The following is an 18,340-nucleotide window of genomic DNA, read 5'->3' as shown; positions in this document are numbered from 1 at the left end:
CTGACCTGAAGGCACTCTTAAATTTACACAGGTCACTGAAGTCACTAATTTGTAGGGTGCAGTCTTGCTTGTGAAGGCTGGTAAAATAAATAGATTCTGCCTGTTACAAAAGTAGGATTTGACTCACAATTCGCCGCAGCATTCCTTGTAATCTCACACAAATGCTGAAAATGTAAATCTCATATACACTCGCATAAAATGTTCCTTACCAGTCAGAAGTACTCAAATTTTTTCAGGCCTGTTTGTAAGCTGTGTATGGCACTGGATCAGCATCATTTTGTATGGCACCTCTGCATACCTCTGTGAGGAGCAATCTGTGTCCTGGTAAAGAGGAGGGAAAGGAGTATTTTTAGATGGGTTATGCATTTTATTGGGTTTCAGGTCAAATTAATCTGTTCACCAAGAATTCACCTGATTTTAAATTATTCTGTTTTTTCACAAGTGCATTCCAGGACCTGTGGAGCAAAGTCCACATAATCCTAAATTGGAGGGTTTCTGTCTGACTTAAGCTCTGCTTGACTTCAGTTTAAAGATGAATTACAGACATGATAGATGTGACTCATGCAGTTGATATTGATCTAGGACAGAAACTTTCTGAAAGGTTACATTTACCTATTTGAGATGTTTTTCCTTTACCTGATTAGTGACCAGTGGCATCTGGGGGCAACAGCAGCTCAATCCATATTTGGAAAAATATAAGAGTAATGTTTATTTCTACACTGATTTTCTAGAAATCTATAGACCACCCTGAACTAAAGCATTTTGAATCACATAAATCTGACGAAAACCTGAAATATATTAAACCACACACAAATGTTTTAAAAACATGTTTTTAAAATATTATTAGGTGTTACTCCATTGGAAGGTGTTTCACAATTAACTTTATATATACTGGCTTTGGCTGATCTTGGTTGTACTTTTTTTTATGGCTTTTGACATTTTAATTTCCTGGTTTATTGTCATTCATTAGGATTTTTGTTTTATTTTGCTAAATTTAAGTTTTTAACTTTTCCCTAAAAATTTGTGTAGTTATAAGTGAACTGCAGGCCTGTTCTATGCATATAATGGGAAATTCTTGATGAACTCAAGACAAAGGATACACTTTAATCAGGCTCCAGACACTGTTTGCTGTCTGTACAATTGAGTGATTAAATTGCAGTCTTGTCAGGAATGCAATGTCACTTCTACATCTATGTCACTTCATAAATCCTAAAACAAAGCATTCCCTAGTGTGTAGGTAAGCAATTTTTATCTATACATATTAACAGATTATTGTCTGAAAAGTAGACAAGGTTTTTTAAATGGTATTAATAACCTCCAGTTGCAGAGGTCAATAGTTGGCCAACAGGCTACACTGTTTGTCTGAAAAAATCACAAATAAGTACTGAAAAGGTGAGAAATGTAGACTCTAGGCAGCATCTCATATGGTTAAAGAAATCCAAGGAATATGGAGGTGAAGTGTCATCTAGCAATCATTCTGTCTCAGAGCAAGGAAATCAACTTTTTTAGTAATTGTTCTTGATATGCACATCTTTTAAATGCCTCCTGTGATGTTGGTTTCAGCACCTTAAAATGTAGCTTCATCCATTACGTAACTGCTATAATAGAATTTTTTATACTTGAAGTTTCAATTTTCCTTGCTTGTAAGGAAAGCAATCATTTCTTGTCCCAGATTCACTATATGTGAATAAGACTCATTATTACCACTTTAATATTAAATTTTGTCCTCAGTTCTCTCTTTTATGGACCCTTATTTTTCAATCATTATTCATAAACTTCAGAATGTTTTTTGACCTTTTTTTTTGTCTTTGTCTGGAGTTCTCTTCTGCATCCCATAACGTTCAATCCATCTTATACTGACTTCACCAATACCAGATGTGAACGCCCTTTCAATATGCCCTAACAGTGACAGTCAAGCCTCCCAGGTGACCATATGTATCATTAAAGTCCATAGAAGTACGATTTCCCCCTTTCTGATACAACATTCCATCTTTCTGAAATCTCTCTGCCCAACCAATTTTTCATCCTTTCCTTGTCCATTTGATTTCTCCTTTCCATGTTTAGTACTATGTGTATTTCTATATTCAGATCTTTGAGGCATCTCTATTTTTTCAAATCAGCTTGAATTCTAATCCTGCCTTTTGAAATGAAATCCTTCACAAGTTGTTGTCATTCATGAACTTTCTACATATACCTACACTATTAGTTAAAATATTGAATAATATCAGGTCAGTCTTGTGAAGGGCTTTATGTAATATATTCTGGGCAAGATTCTACAGCAGCATGTGAGTCTGACATCTATTACGTTCTCAGATCTTGTTATCCTGTCAAAGAAATTGAATTACATTGACATGAGTTATTCTTGACAAATTCATGTTGGTGCATTTTGTCTTTAGGTGAATACAAATTGATTGTTTAATAATTTGGTTCAGTTATCTTTCCATCAAAGAAAAGCTGACTCTTCTGTAGTTCCCTGTGTCCTTTTTAACTTCCCATGCTTGTTCTCTGACTTTCTAGAACTTGTTCACCTTCCACAGACCTCTCTCATTTCTCCTGCATCCATAAAGAAAGACTTTGACTAAATCTATATGTACTTTGGGGTGATTCTTGTCAAGACATAATGACTTGAAAATATTCAACTTATTTAATTGATTGTTACATTTTCAGGCTGATGTTGCTGTATCCTCATTAATAATCACTAAGTTAAGCATCTGGACACAGCCTTTTTGTGAAGATTGAACCAAAGAAAATTCTAAACATTTCTTTTTTCCTTTAAAAGTCCATTGGCTGCTCAGTTTTCTCATTATATTTGTTTCTATTTGTCACTTTGATCTAATGTTTTACACAACTTTCCTCCATGTATTTTATAATTGTAATATATATTCCATGTTATATTTTCTTTCTTTTTTCCCATATACTTCTGCTACTCATTATTCTTTAGTTTTAGTGAAGTTTTTCATAATATTTTAACTTCAGTAAGATCTTCATTCTTTTTGATTCTTAGATGATTCATACCTCATTGTCTCATTATTAAAACCACTAAAGCAAGCATATAAGACAGTCTTTATATTTTCTTATGTAGTAAAAAAGTTTTTAATAAATAAAAATGAACTAAAGAAAAATATTGCTAATTATAAACCCTGTTTTCCCTGCTTCAGCTGATGGCCTTAAGCATTAAGGTTTTTCCTGCATGCTTTTCATTTGACTTCTTAACTGTTCAGTTACTAACTAGTAAGTGTTCCTAAAATGAACCTTACCTTTTTAGAAAATATTTAAAAGCATAATTTTGTCTTTGGTGAGAAAGTTCTGGATCTACTCATACAATGAACACTAAAGGAAGCAACTTTGGAATTAGATATTTAATTGCCAATTACTTTCAATTGCTTTATATTGCTTAAGCTTTGTGGTACTGTCTGCAAATAGATTTACTGGTTGTTAGTTACTTACTACTAGCAATCTTTAGAATTCAATGTACTATGTTTCACTTACATGCAACATTCTCCTTACATTGCTTAGGCATGTTTGGTTTATCCTGACCCTGATGAATTTGGTGTACAAATTGATTAAATGATTATGCACTATTCAAAATATTCCTAGTGAGAAAGTATTATCGAGGCTCTGTAAAGTCTGGAAAGAATATAGTATAAAAAAAATGAGCAAATCATCCATGTGCACCTATGGGCATGTTTCCCAAAGGCTAAGGACTATTCTTCAAAGGTAATCAAAAAATAAGGTCTTCTATTTTAAATATGTAAATGATCTCTTCATTCTTTTGTCCTTTAGATCAAGATCATTGGTGAAGTCGGAGATACAGCAGATGTAAATTTTTTGGAAGTATTAGAATATTTCAGTCTTTTCTCCTACCTTTCTCTACCGTTTTTGGGAATTAAATTGTCAAGTCCATATGTCACCTAGGGGAGACTAATGTGCCAGCATTTCTCTAAACCCTACAGTTTGCTTTTAGCAAAAACATTAATACTACCAGATTGTCTCAGTTTGTTACTTATCTGCATTTCTGTCATCAAACTGTCATGAGCAGTGGCACTATTTTATTTAAAACATTATGTTTTGTTTTTTTCCACAAAGGAGCAGCATTTTTCTTTCTTCAAAGCAAAATTTAAACAAGTTTCTTTGCTGCTGAAGGTATCAATCCATTTCCCCTTGCTTCCTTTCACATGAAACAACCCAGATAAAATCTGAAAAAACACACTTTTACATATTGCCTTACTAATAGCTGCTAGTCCCAATTTTCCTCAGCTGCCCTTCTAATACTCCCTTGTCCCTGACAGGATTACTGTTAAAGACTATAAAGAAAATATTTAATACATATATATATATATATATATATATGTAGTTGATTAAGTGCATCAATAAAAAGCCAAATAGAGCCTCTGTTTCAAAGTCTGCATTTTTTTTTCCTTTTGGTTAAAAGATTTTCCATGTCCCTTTCACATGGAACATCCTGCAATACTAACTTCTGGCACTGATGAGGCACTTGGTTGTTCATTGTTAGAAAAGGAATCTGGCACCAATATCCTGGCTAATATCTCAGTCTGGTAACCTTGTGATTCCTGTTCTGAGTGTCCATAACATGATCCTTCTTTGATCAGAGTAATTTTTGTCTGTGACTTGTATTTATAAGTCGTGCCCTGTACTTGCTCAGCAAAGGCATAGAAAATGCAAATGTATTTCTGAGTAGCATATTTGGTTCAGGGACCTGAGTGGTAGCATTGTATGGGGTGCCAGGCAGGCAGTGCACTTGGAATCACAGACCACCCAAAGTGCCATTGAAGAGATGCTTTCTTCCTGCAAAGGTAGGAGCTAATTGGTCTGACTCTTTACAAATGGAGAAGGGCTGGTGGAAACTGTGCTGCTCAGAGGCTGTCTTGGGCATATCTACCATAAATGCCAGAGTTTTCAATTCTTCCTGTGGTAAGGAAGAGGTCAACAAAACCTCTACCTCATCTGGAGGACATACTTTGACCTATTTAGGATATTGGTTCAGAGAGTCCTCACAAAAGTGTTCTTAATAACAAAGGGGTCCAGGAAAGCTGGACACAACTGAAGAAGGAAATCTAAAGGCACAGGAGCAAGATACCCTTATGCACCAAAAGATGAGCTGTTGGGGATGAAGACCTTTCTGGCTGAGCTGGGAGCTGTTGCTGGAACTCAGGTGAGAAAGGAACTTAAGTTGTCTAGAAGAAGGGGCAGGCAAGAATACAAGGATGTTGTTAGGCCATGTAGAGAGAAAATTAAGAAAGCAAAACCTCAGCTGCAGCTGAACCTGCTGTGGAAGAAAATAAAAAGTGTTTATCTAAAGAAGTTAACAAGAAAAGCACAGCCCAGGAAAATGTCCACCCTTTTTTGGGTGTGGGAGAGAACACTGTGGCCAAGGATGAAGAAAAGGCTGAGGTACTTAATGACATCTTTGCCTCAGTCTTTACCAGAAAGGCTGATTATCCTCAGGGCAGTCAGACCCCTGAGCTGGTAGACTGGGATGGGGAGCAGCTGTACCACCTACAGTCCAGGAGGAAGCAGTTAGTGACCTGCTGAGTCAGTGAGACACACACGAGTCTATTGGGCCAGATGGGATTCATCCAAAGGTATGGAGGGAGCTGGCAGAGAAGCTTGCTAAGCCACTTTACACCATTTATCATCAGTCCTGGTTAATTAGGGAGGTTCCAGAACAATGGAGTTAAACCAGTGTGACACCCATCAACAGGAAGGGTCAGCAAAAGGATCCAGGGAGCTTCAGGGTGACCTTGAAGGTCATGGAGCATATCATCTTGAGTGCCATTATGCAACATGGATAGGACAATCAGAGGATCAAGCCCAGGAAAGGTTTAGGAAAGGCAGATCTGCTTGACCAGCATGATCTTCATTGAGTACCAGGTGACCTGCCAGTGGATAAGGACAAGGCCGTGGGTGTTGTCTATCTGGACTTCAGTAAATCTTCGTTACTGCCTCCCACAGCATTCTCCTGGAGAATCTGGCAGCCCATGGCTTGCACAGGTGCTCCCTTTGCTGGATTAAAGCTGGCTGGCTGGCCAGGCCCAGAGAGTGCTGGTGAATGGTGCCACAGCAGCTGGGGGCTGCTCACTAGTGGGGATCCCCGAGGCTCAGTACTGGGGCCAGTCCTGTTTAATATCTATTGATGATCTGGATGAGAGGATCAAGTGCACCTTCAGTCAGTCTGCTGACAACATCAAGTTGGGTGAGAGTGTTGAGTTGCTGGAAGGATGGAAGGCTCTTCACAGGAATCTTGCATTTGTAGACATGATCGCAGTATTGGGTATTCAGTTTTTCAGTTTTTTGTAAAATTTGCTTATTTTGGGTGGGAAATACTGCAGATATTTAGCAGATATTTAAATTTTAAATATTTGAATGTTATTTTTTTTCCTAAACGATGCTGCAACAGATTAACTTCTGTTTTATAGTCAGACTTTCCCTCTGCTAGTATGCATATTTAATTAAGCATACTAGTATTAAACTTACACTTTCAAACTTCAGCAAACAAACAAATAAATAAATAAATAAAGAATATATAAATATATAAGTTTATATATATGTTTTTCCAGTCTCTGTTAAGGCTGAGTTCCCGATTTCTGTCTCATGGCCATTATACATAGTATGCTCTACCCCAACCTTCCATCACTGACAAATAACAGCACTTTTTCTTCCACTCAAGAAGGAGTCTGTGGATCACCACACACAATAGAACTTCAGCCCCTCACTCAGCTGTTGATTGACCTGCTGTTAAAGCGCAAAAATACGTCCCAAATGAGGCAGTGAAACCCACAGGTCCTCCTTAGATGAGTCTCCCAGTCCTGAAGAACTACTGTTCCTCTGAGTTGACTGTGCAGTGCCAGTAGATAGTAAGTTTTCCATCCAGTGACCATTGTCTCCAGCTTCTGGATGCGTCTGGGTTTCCCAGCAAGGTGCCTAAAATCATAATTTCCTTCCCACTGTTCCTCCCCCATCTCCTCCCATTCTTTGGTTTTAACAAAGCCCAATGCTTCAGTGTGAAGCAGGTGTGTTACACATGGGCTGTTGAACATCTGGCTTATCCTCTGTGGGGGCCAGAGAAGTGTGAAAATCCTAGAATAGGCAACACTCCAGGAAAGAATATGAATTGCTAGCTCTATAAGCAAATTATTTCTGGTCTCAATTGAAATCCAGACTTACAGTTCTCTCATTCTTTCTTGGCCTCAAAAACTCAATCAGGGTTTTGATCTGCCTAAGTTTAAAGACAGAGTGTGCATAATATGATTTATTTTATATTTGTTCTAGAAAAATACTCATTTATACATGTTTTCACACCTTGAAACAATTATTATCCCAAGAGTGGTGGGGTTATATAGAAAATGAACAAGAGGGAGTAAGTCATTTTAGGTCTCAAATACTGCTATGCATTCCTGACTTCCTTTGAAATTGTGGCGTGTGTGCATTTGAATGGGTAGTCTACTCTTAATGTGTGACTTTGATCACACATATACATGAAACACCAGTAATTGCTGCTTTCCTTCCTCATACTTTGCACGGCTTTCATCAAATTTTATTTTTAGAGACCTCTATATGAATCATATCTTCACATTTTCATCCTGCTAGTCCATTGCGGATTTATTTCAGATTAGATATGAAACCAGAGGAATGTTTTTTCTGAATCAAATAATGTTGCAGCTCACATCAGTGAAAGGTTCATCTGGAGAATTTATCTCAAATGTCAGGATGATAGAAATCGAATGGTGAAAATGTTATGGCATTTAAAATAGGGTTTGCCCAACTCTCATGAACAAGTGGTGAGGTTTTGATATTATCAAACTGTAGCTTCAGCTTTAATTTGATCTTTAATCAAGAACCTCTAGCCCTAAAGTAATGCCCACTAAAACTATTTTTTCTAAATATATATGGGTCGTGTTGAAGAGGTGGCCAGAAATTAAAAAAGGAGGTTGTGTTCGAAACAGAACTTTGATTTCACTCCACACCATTTCTGAAGTTCTTAATAGATAAAGTGCATAAAATGCAATTCACAGTGTAAAAGTCAACTTCTGTGGTGAAAGTCTTACTGGGTTTCTGCCTCAGAGTTAAGAATCTCTGTTTGACATTCTTTTTGCTCAGACAAAAAGTAAGACTAAGTAAATTATGTTAAATCCTTAGATTTACAGAGAGAGAGATATGTGGTAAGAAAAAGAGTATTTTTTCTTTCTGGAAAATGCAGGATTCTTGTGAAATCTACTACATTTATAAATACATATTTCTTCAGAATTATGACAAAATATTTTTTCAAAATAATGACAGCACTAAAAAATTAATCACATTACTATGTATAGATATGTTCTTTAATATTTTTTTGGTTTTACTTTGCCAGAGGCATAGTAAGAAAAATGTATTGTAAGTAGAATTTTTTTATGCAAGTATAATCCTAGAATTCCTAATTTTTAAATAGGGCTTTTAGTAGAGCTGCATAGATGGAAGGCTATTGCTTTCAGTAAATTATTAACTTTTCTTTCTATTTATGAACCTTTAGTAGTTGGAACAGACTGTAAAAAACTTCTCCAACTTGTAACAAATCCAGTGAGGGCGTGTAAAACTGAGTTTGCTGATTTATGGTCTAGGGGCAAGGGCTAGCAAGAATAGCAAAGATTACACCATAGAGTAAAAGAACTATTACTGCAACAAAGTTTGTTGAGGGTTTTATACCTATGCATAAGTCTTGGCACAGGAAAATGTTTGGATCTCAAAACCAGTGGCCCAAATTCATCCTTGAATCAGTAAAATTGATGTGATGAATATATTAACAACAAAGTGTCTGACATTGGAGGCAGGATACATGTTCTGGAGTACGTACTGAAGCCTTCACTGGGTGTTCAGTTTTTCGCCAGAGTCGTTTTTCCACTCTTGGAATGGGAACTTTTACTATTGCAGTACCCATCTCATTTCTGCTGGCCAGCAGCATCTTGCAGCCCCTTGTCTCCTTCCTAGCCACCAGAATGTCACAAAATATCTGCTTCTGATGGACACAGATGTTCTTTGACTCTGTTGGCTTCCCTCCTGCTCTGATGACCCTGCAGGCTTTTCTTGGCACCACCACTATTCTACTGAGCCTTTCTTAAATTGTGGGGCTGAGAAAGGAGCCGCCCAGCCCCCTGGTAACTGCGGTGGCACAAACAGCCGTGGGCCTGCTTTTGGGGAGATCCATCTTCAACAGCTGAATTCTTTGCAGTCAAACCATTTTGAAAAGGTGAATTTGGGGGCAAATATGGCACAGCTGTAGTACTACAAAACTCTTTTCATGTGGCATAGTGAGATAGTGTCAGAGCAACACCAACAGGAAACTACATTATTATCACAATAACCTGCAGTGATACAGAGAATGTAAAAGGTTTACCATAGGAAAAATATATAGACTTTTCAGTAGGAACAACTAAGAAAGTGCTCAAGAATGACTGTTTCAGTTGCTTGGATTTCTTTTGATCCTTTTTAGGATCCTGGAGACCCCTTGAAGACGTCTTTTATTCCCTTGAGAGGAAAGGAAAGCATTATTACCAGAAACAGTATGTTTGATCAGTTTTAGAGCTGTAACTACAAAAAGTGAAAAACCCCCAAGCTACTATTCAGAAATGGAAAACCAGAAGTCTGGAGAACTATGTTTTTAAACCTAAAAGGTCTTTCATGGCTTTTAAAGTGAAAAAAAAATGATATTGTGCAGATCTTAAGTTGGGTTTCCTTGTGATGTATTACAGTTTGACTAATTTTTCTTTCAGACTCTCATTTCTTTCACACTGAAGAGTTTGAGTTTTTTTTTATTTATAGCTATGGTTAATAGTGCAAAAATCAATTTGTACTAAGTTGTTGCATGATGAGATCTTCAGTGAAAATCTCTGGAATTTAAATTTACATATAAATGCATACATACATATATAACCAAAAAAAAAAGAGAAAGCTTTTGAAATAAAAACAAAAATAATAATTTTTTTAAAATCATTCAAATGGTACTTTGCAGAAAGTTATTTCTGCTGAGTTCAAGTTCTTTTCCTTCAGGATAAAATAATGCTTTCTATATGTTTTCATTAAGCAGAACAAGTAGAAGGAAACAAAATTCATGTGAAAACAAAATATATTATCTGTAGAATGATGCTAATTTTAAAAGCAATCTATTTTTAAATGATTGTACCTTTTTACAAAACCTATTCTGTTTTGCAACATTATTATCAAAATTTTTTACATTTCAGTGTTCAGGGCAGTTAGTGCACCTTGCAGCATTGTGCTCCAAAGCAATCAATTGCACTGTGCATAGGTACTGTTAAAACTAATGGAAACAAGCTTAATTTTACCAGCATGAAACCTCTGAAAATGGGATTATTTTATATTAATAAGCTATTATATGCATTCAAAAAAAAAAAAAAAAGAAAAAGAAAAGAAAATTACTGCTTGAATAGATTTGTAAACTTGCTTACTACCTTTTTGTTTGAAGTCTTGCTCTAAAGTCTGTGGCTTTGGTCATTTTCTCTTTAAAAAATAAAAATTTTGAGAGCAGATATGTACAACTCTGAACTCATACTAATTCTATTTCACCCCAAGGCATATATTTGAGTCAGAAAAATTAATTTTGCAACATTTAAACCTGAGACTATATTGTTTTACAATTTGAGTGCAAGATATTAAAGCCTGATAACTGAATGCAAAAAACCTCATGAGAGTGTTCTTAAAAAAAACCCCAAACATCCAAAAAGACAAAACTAGAGTACATAAGTTTGAGTAGGTTGAATATTTGTTCTAATTCAGTCTTCATACAAAAAAATTTTTTTTGACCTCCAATCTTCTATATTTTTAAGTGACATCTGCTAAGATCTCACAACTTTTGATCTCAGATGAAATGCAACATAAGAAAAATAACAGAAGACATTAAAGTATATTTAGGATATGTGAAATTCACATGTATTATACAGCAACTGGAATAAAAAAATATTAGTGGGGTCAGTAAGTCAGATGCTTGAAATTTAAAAGATGACAGATTCATAGCCACACAAACATGCCAAATTTCTAGCCCTTTGCCAATACAACGAGAAAAAGAAAATATTTCTACGTATTATAGATATTAATCTCACCTGTGTAAAATCACACAGGTTTGGAAGCTCTGTGACATCCACAGGATAAAGTCAGAAGTATTGGTGATATTGCTGCTGCTGTATCAATGTCTTGGCAACTTCCTTACCCTTGAATGGCTTGGTTGAAAGTCTTCTTTGGCCAAAAGCATGAATTTAAATTTTCTTCTGCTGGAGGGTAAGCACAGGATTAATTTGGGGTTTTAATAGAACTATCTTCTATTAAAGAAGATAGTTCAGAAATTTCTGAGATTGTTTAAAAAATAAATTAATTACCTATGTTTGATGGAGAGGGTTTAGTTGCCTGGGAATGGAGATGTAGACTAGAAAAATAAGGTGTGATTTTAACTATATTATGGAAAAAAGACAACATCGAGACAGCTAATAATGAAGGACAGGCAGAAGAACAAAATCATGGAGAAAGGGTCACAGAGAGAAATTAAGCATGAGAATGGGTTGAATACCTGGATGACTGGTTTAACAGTCAGGATGCCTGTACTTGTCAGGTTTTTTTCCACTTACATCTCTGTCAAAATGCAAGTGAACAAGGTGTTTTTCTATTTTAGTTGCTCTATGAAATGTTATCGTTGAAATGGCAGAGAGATCTCTGAAGCTGGAACATCAGACACATCTCTGATTTTACACCAACTTTGACATTTCCTAATTAGTTCTAACCTGGAAAAACCTACCCTTCTTGCTGAGGATCTGTACACAGAAATGTAGAAAAGAGTCACCAAAAGCTATCCTTGCCAACAGAATTCAGCTGAATTTTGGCATACCAACATTGTGGAGTTGAATTCATAACCCCAGCTAGATGTTTGCAGTCCCTGAGCAATATATAGGATAGTAAGGTGCCAAGGAATGGAATTTACAACAGTCAGCATTGAATGGGACTGAGCATCTAAACCAGCAAGTGATGAATACTAAAGTATTTCTGAAACCCACTTTTCTCCTGAGTTTTATGCTCTTCATTGTGCCTGTGAGGGTGAAATTCACAACCTAAAATCTTCATATAATTTAAGATGCTGAGTTGTCCTACTGGGTAACTAATATACTTTAAAATATAATGGTGGTAGCACTGTCCAATGGTTGCAAACCATTTATAATAGTCTTTTGGTTTGAATACTCACATGTGAAATGTATCTTTCAGAGGGAGATTAAACCCTCAGTTCCAAGAAAAATATCCTAGCTATTAGACAGAAGTAAGACTTATAGCAGTCCTTGGGCCTGAGCCCAGAATCTATGGCTCCCGTGTCCAATGTCTCTTCTGTGGGCTTCTAAGAGATCACTTCCAGTATTAATTGGGAAAAAATCCTAAATTTTTTATGTCCTTTTGTGTAAAGTCTAGCATGGCTAGGAATGGTGGAGCATTGTCCTCACATCTCATGTTTGATGCTTAGGTCATGTTCCTGGATACTTGAAATACTGGTTTGGGACTCCTTCTTCTGCCCCTTGTCCTTTCCAATTGTCTATGTACCTTGAAGATTTTCTAGACAGTTTTAAGGGAATTTTGTCAAACTGCTTTTGCTTTACACTTCTATTAATATATCCTTTGAGTGAAGGGCCATGTAAAGATTCAGAGTAATTACTTCCTCCTTCTGTCAAAATAAAAACTCATCTGAGGTGATGTGCTTGAGGTCTTTACTCACTAGGAAGGCATTACTTTCAAATGTCACATGCCATCTGAAATCTGGCACCATTATTACTAAGAAACCATATTTATTTAAGAATAGGGATGACCTAAAAAGTATGTGTTCACTGAGATTTTCTTAAAATCCTTTGTTCCCTATAAGAACCTGATAAGATCTATTAAATATGCAACTCTAGGATGAAACGACCAAGGGGGATCTCATATATAAAATTCCAGAACTGATGGAGTTCACACAATTGGTCATTTAGCAAAAAAACCATGGAGTTTTTAAAGTTTTTTCTCATAAAATTTTACAATGGCTTGCGTTCTAAGCGATTTTAAAGACCATCAAGTTCCAACCCCATTATCATAAGCAGGGGCACTTTCCACTAAATCAGGGGCTGTTCAGAGCCCCATCCAACCTCTCCTTGAACACTTCCAGCGATGGAGTATCCCCAGCTTCCCTGGCCAACACCTCAACATCCTCTGAGTTACAAAGTTTTTTATAATCCAAATCTCTCCTCTTCGACTTTAAAACTATTCCCCCCTTGTCCTATCACCTGCCCATGTAAACAGTCACTCCCCATCTTTCTTCCTTTAATTACTGAAGGATGCAATGAAGTTTCCCTGGAGCTTTCTCTTCTCCGAGCTGAACACTCCCAGCTCTCTCAACAGCCTTCTTAGGAAAGATGCTGCAGCCCTTGGATGATCTTTGTGGCCTCCTCTGGACCTGCCCCAACAGCTCCATGTCTTTCCTGTGCTGGGGATTCCAGACGTGAATACAGCACTCCAGGTGGTGTCTCTTGAGAGCAGAGTGGAGAAGGAGAATCTCCCTCAACCTGCTGGTCACACTTATTTTGATGCGGCCCAGGATGCTGTTGGGCTTCTGGGCTGTGAGCAGACATTGCCTGCTCATCTCAAGTTTTTTTCCACTAGCATTCCCAAGTCCTTCTCTGCAGGATTGGTCTCAATGTGCTTCTCCCAGTCTGTGCTCATATCTGGGATTGCTCTGATCCATCTGCATTACCTTGCACTTGAACTTGTTGAACACCATGCTGTTCTTCCAAAGTTGCTTCTGAGCTTCATCCAGGTTCCTTGGATGGCATCTCATCCTTCAGGTGTTTGATTTGCCCTGATCAGCTTGATGTCATCTGCAAACTTGCTGTACTCAATGCCACTGCCTGTGCCATTGATTAAGATTTTGAAGAGCACTGGTCCCACAACAGAGCCCCGAGGGACACCACTTGTACCAGCCTCCACCTGGACACAGAGCCATTGATCACAACTCTCTGGCTGTGTCCATCCAGACAATTTCTGATCTACCAAACGGTGCACCCTTCAAATACATATATCCTCAATGTAGAGATAAGGATGTTGTGGGGGACCAGGCTGAAGGCCTCACAGAAGTCTAGGTAGATGACATCAGTCAGTCATCTCATCAGGTCACAGCTCCATTTATTCCTGACATATTGTAGTTGCTTAAAATAGAAGATTTAGCTTCCTTTTTCAGCCCTGTTGAAGACTAAAGACAGTTAAATATAAAGGCATCTAACTCTGAGGAGCTTAACATATCTGGTATCACCTATTTTAGAACCTAAGTATTAAGGAGGCATTCCCGGTATGTGTGCATCCTGGAATATTGCGTTATAGCTCAATGATTTGTTTCCTGACTCTCAGATATAAGTGTAACTTCTTGACCTTCCAGAAAGGCACAAGACATTTCAAAGTCCCTTAACAAAGTAAACTGGGAAAAGCTGTACTGTAACAATGTATTCTAAAATAATGGTTCACCTTTGGTCTCTACAGGGTGTCTGTGGCACCAGTTCAGCATAACATTTAAATGTATGCAAATGACAAGCATGATTTGCTGCTTGGAGGCATCCCTGGAAACCTTTCCAAAGCACCTTTAGATCAGGGCTGTCTAAAAGGCCCTGCTGTTTTGCCAATCAAGCCTTGGAGATTCAACTTTGAAAATATTCTCCTGAAATTTCAGCAATCTTCAGTATAATTTGAACTTTGTCTGCATGTATTTAATTGCCCCCCTTCTCCTTTCTGTGGATTTTTTTCATTGGTTGTTTGTTGTCAGGCTATTACATATTCACAGCATGCATCAGCCTGAGCACAGAAAGGTTCTTTTACCACAAAGGTTGGCTGTTCTTCTCCCTTAACATTGTTGAAGCTTGCTACATATTTATAGAAGAGTCCATTTGTAGCTTAATGGTAGCATCTTCCCTCTGCAAAAGCCTTAACCCACCTGAATTTACTGGGAACATGCAAGTTTGCCTCAGCTGTTGTGTAATTCCCTGCAGACTGTTTTGATACTTGCATGTTTCTTCTCTTTTAAGATAGAGAAATGAAATCAGAATGAAAATTGCACCCACTGTCCTAGAAAAGCACTGTGCACTTGAGATGTGTGTGGGGCAGAAAGGGAATGTGTTTCCAAACTGGTTCCCATGGCAGAGTTGCTCATCATGCTGTTATGACTAATTTTCTGGGCGAGCATGAACTAAACAGCTTTTGCATCATGAAGAGGAAAACAATTAAGCACTTGCAGTATTGCTCTGTGTGGTGGGCTGCACTGGTGAACTCTTTGCCTCCAGATATGCAGATATGCATAGTTTTTCTCAGTAGTTTACAATGAACACATTCTTGTACTTTAAATATTCTTCAGACCTGTTTTGCATATGAAAATCTATCTTTCCCACATCGTTCTAAATCATGAAAAATACTAATGTTTGTTTTCTTTTAACCAGTGGATACTGGTTTGATTGCAAATCCAGAAACCACAATAAAGGCTGTTTTCCTTACATCAGATGTGGTGATTAATATGTGCTAGTCTTGGGTTCCAGATTTTACAGCTCTGTTAATTGATCATGAGCCAGAGCCTGGGGCTGTATAATTAAGTTAGCTGGGAAATTAATGCAGGAAATGGCTTCTAGATTTGATTGGTTTAAAAATCTATGAATATACTTATTTAATTCTTTTGAATTAAACTTGGTGCCAAAAAAAAATGTTAACTATGTCTGCAATTTCATAACTTCAGGGCAGTATTCTTTTTCTGCCTTTGAAATTGGTGATGTTTGCACAAAATCGAGTCATCTTAGACAATCCAGTAAAAGGTCTCTCTGTCCTTTTTTAAAAGAAAATCTGGATTTCCTGTGTCTTTGGTGCGACACCTATAGACACAGACATTAGACAAACTGGGATCTAGGGACTAAATATCCTTACTTACAGCTTAATAGTGAGTTTCTGTGCCTGTGCAAAAGCCCTCTGAGGTAAATCTAGCTTAATGTGAGTGCAGCTTATACCAGCACATTGTAGAACAGGAGCAGTGATTCTGTTCTTTTCATATGAATCTTATGCATTGTGCCTGAAGTTTGAGAAAGCAGGTATTTTCTTTGTCCTTTGTATTCCGAGATTGAATGAGTCCTCCAAAAAAGATTAGAAATTCTATAACAAAAACATCCTTGAAAAGAGGGTAAGAAGTGGCTAAATGCTTTCTAGTTCTGGGTTCATGCACTGCTTTCCCATAACTCAGGAAAATAAACAGTCAGCAATTACACTGAAGTCAGAATAATTAAAGTCAGTGCAGTCAGTCAAGGTAATAGTGGACACAAGCAATCAAATTCAGGCTTAGGGAATAGGTGAAGATACCAAGTGTTCTGAGAAAAAGTGTTTTGTTTTGGTTTAAATCTGTAATTAATGTGCATGACAATAAGTCACACAGTATATCCATCTTATTCTGTCTTGGGTTATGTTTGTCATGTGATACCACATAAAATGACTGTTCGTAAGTTGTAGGTCTTGATAGAATTATTTTAGAACTGCTTTTTCTCACAGAATGGAGGGAAAATGGGAAGTGACATTACAAAGCCAAAGGAGAAGAAAAACCATGATCAGCAAATAAAAGTGGAATAAGAAATAGTTTTCTCTAGACTTTGTTGCACTTTAATTGTATTCAGACTTGTCAAAGAGAAAGAACTTTAATCAAGGGACCTTTAATGATTCTGTATGTGGGGCATTACATATTTTCTAAGGGAAAGAGGCAAGGTAAAATAAAAAGCACAGTACCAAAAGTGCATCAGGCTTCAGTAATAAATAAATTCAGACTTAACATAATTGGGGTGAAAGGTTATGGTTGTACAATTAAAGTTGTTATCCTAAGGTGATGTCCTAACATTACTAGCATTGCCAAGAGGCAAATCTCTATTCCAACTTTTAAAAAGAAGCTTATGTGAATGGAGGGTAAGTCTTTTACTACTTTATTTACTTTATTTGGGAACTATAGAAAGGCTAGACAAGAAATGTGTTTCTCACCTTCTCAGTTCTTGTCAACATGTGATGGAACAAAGTGAGATGTCAGTGTACACATATCTGCATATCATCCTAAAGCAGCAGCAGATGATCGAATTAGAAAAAGTAAATTCTGTTTCTCTAGGAATTTAATGGTTTTAATGTTAACACTGAACGTGTAATAAAAGCTTCTATATTCTTTTTCTTCATTTTAAAATTCTTTTAAAATTAATTCTAAGGGTGGAGCATGGTAAAAGAAACTTTTTAATCAAGATAAAGTGTTCTGAAAGGAGACCTCTTTTAACATTTCTATATGGCCTTGCTTCTATCTCAATCAGGTATCAATCCAAACCTTACAAATTATAGAGATTCAACCAAAAAAATCCGTATTTATTTGAAGAAAGCATTTCAAATTTTGAACTCCTATAAAGTATGCCTACTTCAAATAAATCTGACTTCTTCCAGATACACTTTTTTCTTTAGCCAATGGATTTAACAAAGTAATCTTTAGAAAACAGGAAAATCTAGAGGACCTTTCAGACACGACAAGTAGAGTTATAAAGATGAATAATACTTAGGATGGAGTTGGGAAGTTTGGAGAACAAAACATTAGCAGGGTTTATTTTACTCCTATTCATCTATTTGAGTCCCTTGCAAGTTCTTCTTTTGACTGATAAACTCATTACTTCCTCTCTGGGAGGAAGTTGAGGTTTTGTTCTTTGCCATCACAAACATTGGTAATAATGGGCTAAACAGGGGTGTATAATAAGGGCTTGGTTTTCTTCCATCGTTATTGAGTGAAAAATTGTTACTGGGACAGTTTCTTTTCCTTCCTCTGTGACGTGTTGTCACCTACACCTTTATGAGAAGCACAACCACTGTTATTATGCTTAATTCACATTTACCCTGTTTGTTCTGTTGGCAGTTCTGCGTGATGCACCATTTGGGGGACTCTGTGTTAACTTCTGTGTATGTATGTGATTTTAAGAGAATTAGCACCATAAACACACTAGTACCTAGGTATGAAGGATCCCATCCTGATCAGTCATAACTTCAACATAGCATTGTATGAAAATTTCAATGTCAGCACCAAAAAATTCTGGTTTTCATTATTTGGTTCCACCAGTAATGTCAACACTGGGGGCTTTGGATCAGCTTTTATTGTGTCCCACACAATTGCACATTATGTTGTCTATAGAAACATTTCAGGACTGCCTTTTTTCACAGTGGAAGATAAAATTGTATGCAAAATTATGATGGGCAAATAAAAGTGAAACATAAACTCTGATGCTGATATTTATTAGGAGCATCA

This window comes from Melozone crissalis, unplaced genomic scaffold, assembly GCF_028551555.1.
Source record: "Melozone crissalis strain CALT ecotype California unplaced genomic scaffold, PUWL_Pcris_2 ptg000027l_1, whole genome shotgun sequence".
Lineage (NCBI taxonomy): Eukaryota > Metazoa > Chordata > Aves > Passeriformes > Passerellidae > Melozone > Melozone crissalis.
This window is presented reverse-complemented; position numbering follows the sequence as displayed.